This window comes from Anser anser, assembly GCF_964211835.1.
Source record: "Anser anser genome assembly, chromosome: 24".
Taxonomy (NCBI): Eukaryota; Metazoa; Chordata; class Aves; order Anseriformes; family Anatidae; genus Anser; species Anser anser.
In genome coordinates, this window is record NC_139745.1 from 2676625 (window position 1) to 2684172 (window position 7548).

Sequence of the window (7548 nt, forward strand, 5' to 3'; positions counted from 1 at the left end):
GTGGTGAGGCTGAGGCTGTCTCGCACCTTTCTCACTGCTAAGCACTAAGGATCATCTCAGAGACACCTTAGGAACCCAGGTGCCAGCATCCATTTCGTTTCAGTAGGATTTAGTTGCTTGTCTATGGATTCCTCTAAAAAAGCCAAGTCCCCAGAATTCTGCTCTGCGTGATGTGTGTGCAGCAATCTGCAAGGGTAAGGCTAAAAGAGATCAGAAATTGATAGCTCAAACTCAGCTGACTCTCAGTTCTTTGAACTATGTTTCTTGCAAATTTTACAGATAATCCATAACTGTTGACGATCCCCACAAAAATCAGAGAAAGTACAGCAAAGGAACTGGATATGCAGGAAGCAAATAGGAAGCAGAGGAGGGAAATTTAGAAACAGGTGCAAAAGTGATATAGAGAAAAATACTGTCAGTGTCTAGGACCTGCCGTGCTTCTGTATATATCCTGTGTGTGTGTGTGTATGTTTTTTTCTATTTGTGAATGTTTATGTAACAGAAAATCCCTGGCTGAGGGATTTGTGAATAGGGCCAGCATCTGCCTTGCCCCAGCCCTAGCAAGGACCGCCCTGCGTAGCGGAGCAGCCTCCCATCCAGCCCTGGTAGGGGAGCTGCTGTGACCTCCTCTCGGTACCAGCTCTGCTGAGTGACAGCACGGGGCTGGCTGGCAGAGCTCAGGATATCACCGGGTATCAACCCCGGTAGCAGCCGCCACCTTCTCATGATAAAAGCTCGTTTATTTATTTCCCTAATTGGGCTCAGGAGTCTTCACGAAGAGAGAAAAGAATTGTCTGCTAAGACAGGATAAGAGGAGTTATTTCATATTCCCAGAGCTGGGATGAGACTAAAACTCTTTATGAGATCTCGATGCTTTGTGTTCATTTCCAGGAAGGCCCCCTAGACATTATAAGCAAGGTTCTGGTGGTTTTTATCACACATGGCAGGGAAGTTAAATATATAATGAGGTGATTAAAATACCTCAGGTTTTTGGGACGTTTGAAATTTAGATCAGGGTACGGATTGAAATGGAACTTCAGCAGTGGTGGGAAATGTTCAGATTCCCCCCCCTCCATCTTTATGCAGCCCTGTTCTTGCAACACACTGGACTCGGAAACAGAAATGTCAATAAGGAACCATCTTTTCTTGAGATTTCTGCTCCATTTCTAAAGATCTGCAAAACCTTCGAGTGTTGATTTAAGCAGCCAAACACAGGTTTGCAGGGTATTGTTACACACTTGGGGAGATTCAGCATAAAGGTTTATTATTCATTATTTTCCATAATCACCTGTTTCCTCTTTGCTTTGTAAAATTCAAATCTCTTTTTTTAACACATTCTTTCATTTTTAAATGAAAACACTGTAGAAATAGAACCGGCGCCTTTAGAGTAAATATCCAACCCTGAACTGTATCTCCATCTTCAGAGAGCAAAATAAGAAAACAGAAGAAATCTCTGAAACTGTAAGATAAATAAAGCCTTTGAAAATTAAAGGGGAAAAAAAAACCCACAGAACTTTAACAATAAACAACCGATGCAGTATGTTTTGATGTAGTTTCATTGTAAATTTGAATATTTCACTGAAAGCCCAAGCAGGTTTTTTTTTTTTTTTTTTGTCCTTAGAATTACAGATTACTTCTGTCAGCAAAGATCCCCCAAATATATTTACCTACTGTTACTGAAAAACCATCTTGAACAAAACAGTGCCACTTAAACTACGGATGTAACTTTTTACCTTTGCGATGGGGGCAGTCGCGAGTGCAGCCCTACCAAATGACTTCGGTGACTGCCGTGCTCTGCTCAGTTTCAGCACCATGTTGTGTCACGCGGGAAAGGAAGGTTGCTTGTACCAGGGTCACAGACAACACACCTTGCTTTCCCCGTCTGCAGAACGATGATAAGGGTAATGGCTTTTTCTGAGCTGAGCAATAACGACTAGGTATTAAGAGTGCGCTTTTGTTTCTGTGCTGATAGAACTAGACCAGCTTACAGGTGAACAAGCCCATGCAGTGTTAAAACAGCCTGCTAGGGGTGTGGATGAAGCTCCTTTTCCGTGGGGATAGCTACAGGCTGATGAAGCAGGTGCACAAGGTAGGACCGTAACCATACCACAGATGCTTTACTGCATGTCTCTATCAGTACAAGCGATGTGCTTTATTTTGAATTGCAAAAATGTCCTGTAAATGTTCTGAAGTGAAAGCCTGGCTCCTGGAAGTCAGTGGGAGATTTGCTGTTGATGCCAGTGCAGGCAGGAATTCCCTCGAGGCCCTCAGGATGTATGATTTGTTACTTTAAAAGCAACCTAGTGTTACTGAGTGAATTCACTCTTTTGGGGAAGGTAAAATCTTATGATTTTAGAAATAAAGAAGAAGGGATCATCGCTTGCAGTTTCAAGTTTATGCGCTGAGCCTTTGACAGCTCAAGCCAAGAATTGGTGGGGACTTCTTGTTCTTACAGGCTTGTTATGGATGCAGGTCACACAAATGAGTCTTTGGCTTCGGGAAATAAGCAGCCTCAACGTGCACCAGCAGCGCAGACTGGGACTCTCTGGCAGTTGCATCAGTCTTAGTCCTTTCCATCAACGCCTAGTTCCTTGACTCCAAGTCGGAGTGCTCGTTTATTTGGGTTGGCTGTTTTCATAGGCATATGATTTATAAGTAGCTGCACAGGGAACAGAAAAGCCAGCCCCTGGCCTGGCTCTATTGCGATGCAGCACGGAACGGGAGCTCTAGAAACACAGCGGATTGTGCTATCTGCGTGATTTATTCTTTATTAAACTTCACCAGAACAAAGCCTTGCAACAAAGGGAGGAGAGAAGGTACATGTGCACCCCTTGACACATGTACAGCTTGGAGGTAGGGAATGCAGACGTCTGCAGCATGCTTCAGCACACAGGCTTTCATGCGCAGCGTCCCTGTGTGCATGCACAACACGCTTACGTGTAGACAAAGGATTTTTGTGAATTCAAAGACACCGATAATACACAGGGTACTCCCATGTGCAGTTGTTCAGAGTGCTTACACTGGGGCGTAATTACTTGGCAAGAGAGGAGTTATCCACACGTGTGCATATATATTTGTACATATTTACAGCTCGGTATGTGCGCAGATAAACAAATGTGTGCCCACACATTTTTGTGTGCCTGCAGATACCCAATACCAGCATTTCTTGATGGAGGGGGCGTATGTCACCAAAGTTAGGTGAGGTGTTTGCACGGTACAGATGAATGCAATAATCACTGCGGGGCTCAGCTCTGAAACATAGTTTTAGATTCCAAATTCCCTCACGGTAGTTTTGCTGCTGTCTGCCAGATGTTAATTGTGCTGGATCCATTATTAATACTTGCATTTTGCCATTGCTGAGAAAGTCTAATGGGGAATGGAGTTTTATTATGTCAGAGGCTGCCTGGAAGAGACCACGGTTCCCTCTGAATGACTCACAGTCTAATTACACCAAAGGGGAAACTGAAACAGGACCAGCCTGGTCTCACCCTTGTTCTGTCCTGGCCCTGTGTATTCTCCACTCCTCCTTAAAATGCATTGTCTCTTCTCTAGGATTAACAGCTACTTTTTTATTTTTTTTGTAAAGTTCTTCTTGTAGTTTCTCTATACTATGCTTAAATGTTATCTCAAAAGACAGATATCCAATAGATATGAGGTTAAATCAGGAATCTACATTTGTCCCAGGGAAAATAGGACACAAGCTCTTTATTTTGGGGAAGATTCTGATTAAGCAAATAGTGCACATTCCCATTTCTGTTTTTTTTTTTTTTTTCCTTATTCTGGGGACCATGCAGCCCATTTGCAATTAAATTGAGTCTAGTTACCCTCCAAAGTAAAAGGAAGCTGTTCTGAAAATTACTAGTATAAGTCTCTCTACCTTTTGACAAATTATTTTCTAATGAAAAACATCTGCTCAGGCTAAGAAGGTTCACTCGTCTTTACTTCCGCCTCATGCAAATGGTTTTTATTTTGCATATTGCAAAAAAGTACTTTGGTCGTATAGCCAAAAGGGACAGGAAGGTATTGATAAAATGCAGCAATGCTGTGAGTGGAATATAATTTTCCCCCCCATTTAATTATCCTTTTTCTTTATAACAGGTGTAATGAGCACAACACCTGATGGCTAATGATAATCCAGATGGCTTGGAATTGTAACTCCATATGCTGCATGATTTAATGCAGAATGAGGTTGAAGTTAACTCTCTGTGGGTTGAAGAAACAAACTCCATGGTTTGTTCTGGGGATTTATTTTGGCAAACAAGAATTCGAAAGAAACATACGGGGATATTTGGTTAATAGGTTAATGGGAAGGCATCCATTCGGCAGCTTTCCCCTCATCACGTGCAAAGAGGAATTTACTCTTCCAGAGACTGCACGTCTCTGTTCTGCCTGGTGACACGTTTTCAAGATCTGGGTCTAGTCCTGGCAGAGGCTTGTGCTCTGCTGTGCCTAGTTAAAGCCAAATCCTGAATTCAGCTCTGTGTACTAGGGGTACAGACTCAGGTGTGTCGAAGAGCTTGCCAATGTTCATTGACTTAGAGAAATGCTAGCTGTATATTGCTCCTTCCTATGAGAAGAGCTGGCTATTCTGGTAATGTAATCAGGAGTTGCAGTCTAGACCAGGATTCGTCCCGTTAGATGGATTTTAGGACCTGATAGTGCTCTGTCAGTCTTACAGGTGTCTCTTCCGAACTCCTTCACAGAACTGGGCCCACAATCAAGCAATGATGCAGAAATATTTCTGGAGCTATGCGTTCGCCTTTGAAGTAGTCACAGCTGGAGCTAGACTAACATGAATGTTTTCTCCTTAGGGAAAAGTTAATCTGTAAGTCCTAAGGAATTTTATACAGAGAGGTGGCATCATTGTCCTCATGTTATGAGAGGGGAAACTAGAGCAGACTGGCTGTGATTCAGCTAAGCACTAAAGCACCACGGGACATAAGCACATGCTTTCGTGTTTTGCTAAACTGGTACCATGCAGAGACATCATGATTTGCCCAAAGTCACACAGTGAGATGAAAACAGGAATCGGGAGTTCTTTGGACAACTACTGCAGCTATTTACGTTTGACAGGTTTTCTTTCTGTGCTGCCTAGAGGACAAGAAGCATTTTTCTTTATAAAACAAAAGCAAATGTGCCTTAGTAAATATTGTGAAATTCTGGAAAGCAGCTTTGTAGTCTGCACTGGGAGGTCAGGAACTGTTTCTCTAGATCAACAGCAGCATCAGTCTGTGCCAGGTTTTGGAAGAGTTTTTGACTGAGGTGACTTGGTGTTGGTGTTGTGAAAACAGATCAATCCAGAGCCTGGCACAGGCAGCCTGGCATCAATTGACTTGTCAAGAAGGATTTCTGGTGCATTTCCAGCAGAGATTCCTCTTCCTGCCCAAGGAGACAGATGGAAATCTAGACAAGGAAGGGAAATAAATCCTCTTGTTAAAATCCACTCAACACAGGGCTGATCTAGAATCTGGTTTGTAATGGTGTTTTCATCAACAGAAAGCAGTTCTGTGAGAATGTCACCCCTCCAGCCCTGGGAACAGCATGCAGCCCACACACCCAGCCAGAAGAAACCGTCCGCTTTGTTTGTGTGTTTGTGCCATTCCCTTGTGGCAAGAACTTACCCTTGGTAGAAGCCATTACCACGAGTGCCATGCTCACAGCCAGTTTCTTTCCCATGTGAGTCAATCCCTGACAGGGTGTAGAGAAAAAAGCATGGCCTTTGTTTCAGCGGATATGCGCCTACATACAGAGTAGTAAAATTTCTACCTGCAAAAAGAGACAGCCGATGCTTTTGTGCAGTGACATTAGTTTTGTTCCATAGGTAGTCAACAAAACAGAGTAAATGTGGCTGCAGTCTTCCCTGCTGTCCTCCCATGGCGTGCGGTAGTTTAAATAGCTCTTGGCCTTGGGATATGAAGAACTTAATCTTAATTCAGGGCAATGCGTGTTGTGGGGGCAAGCTAAAGCGGAATTTTTAGGTTCTTGTTCTTGTGATTGCCAGGGACTGACTGAGAGGGTCCTTTGTAGTTGTTTTCGTTGAAGGATGTAGGTAATTTACCTCAAGAAAAAGACACTATGCACATTCTCATTTCATACCTGACAGAAAGCTAGGGCAAGATGAATACCTCCTAATAATGTTAGAAAAGTAACAAGTAGGTGAAAAAGCTTTTGCTCTCCTCATAAGTAGCTGTTAGAGGACAAATGTTTCTACAGTAGGGGCTTTAATACAGGAGATTATGGCTTTAAACCCTCCTGTTGGCTTAAGGGACCACTCATATAGCTGAGCTGTGGATGTCAGGAGCTCTGAAGAGTGCTGCTGAGGCAAAGATAGCACTGTTTAGCATCTGCGTCTGCATTCTGCTTTGCAGATGGTGGGTCGGATCCCCCAGCCGGTGCTGAGCACTGCGGATCTGCCGGAGCTACGCAGCTCCACCAGTTGACGTCTGTGAAGGGCCTGGCCTGCTCTCTGCAACCTGCCTCTTCTTGCCAGAGCACATAAGCACGTTAGATGCTTAATTCCCTCCTCAGGTCTGGCACTTGGCTGCCGTTTGAGGAAGAGGAGGCAAAAAAAACCACAGTAGTGAAGGAGTAATTCTCTCAAACACGCTCTGTGGTGGTGCTAACGTGCTGAGGCTGTGTGGGCCCGTAGCAGGGAGGCAGAGCCCTGCTGCCGCTGAGCCCAGCCTCAGGCTGGACGTGGATCTGCCCTGCCCTCCTGGTTTAGGAAGCAAAGGTTTTGGAGGCTGTGCTATCAACAAGATGAGGGTCGGGAGAGAGAGGCTATCCCTTCACCTGGTTTCCTCTCTTTTAGAGGATAACACAGCCTCTGTGGGACCCACAAATGTCTTCAGCCTTGGGGTGGCAGCATTCAGCTTTGCCTGCACTTCTGGGAAGCCCTGTGCTTGCTCCGCTCCTTCTAGGTGCCTGAATAGCTTTGGAAATCCAGCCTGAATAGCCTGGAGAGACATGGGCTACATGACGCAGTTCTCAGCAGTGAGACTCAAACTACAAATCACGAAGAAAATGAAATACCAAGGACCACCTCACAGCAGGCACTCTAGAGACTTTCTGAAACTAAATTGCACAGACCAAGCAGGGACGCTGAGTGAGTGAATGCAGACAAAGCGTAAGGCACCCAGGCAATGAAAGAAAGAAATGAAGCTAAACAGAGGTGGAGCTGCAGAAGAAGTACAATAAAAAACGTACTCAGATGCTACCCGTGGTTAATTCAGGCTGAGCTATGGGGGATCTCACCACACTCCTTTTCTTCAAGTGCTTATTTACCCAGGTGGAACAGGGATGACACCTTCTTTATGAGAGCTACCAATAATTTTAGATCTGTTTAAACAAGTATTAGGGAGATACTGAGATGATAGCAGGGAGATTAGATGGTCACTGACTGCCATCAGGAGATCTGAGCCTATGCAAATTCCTCCTACCGACAACAGAGCTCTTCAGAATGATTTGAAATAAATATATTTTCAAACCGTATTTTTCCCCTTGCATAGAACTGGATGTTCACAGAAAGAACGAGGCTAAGCATTAAGA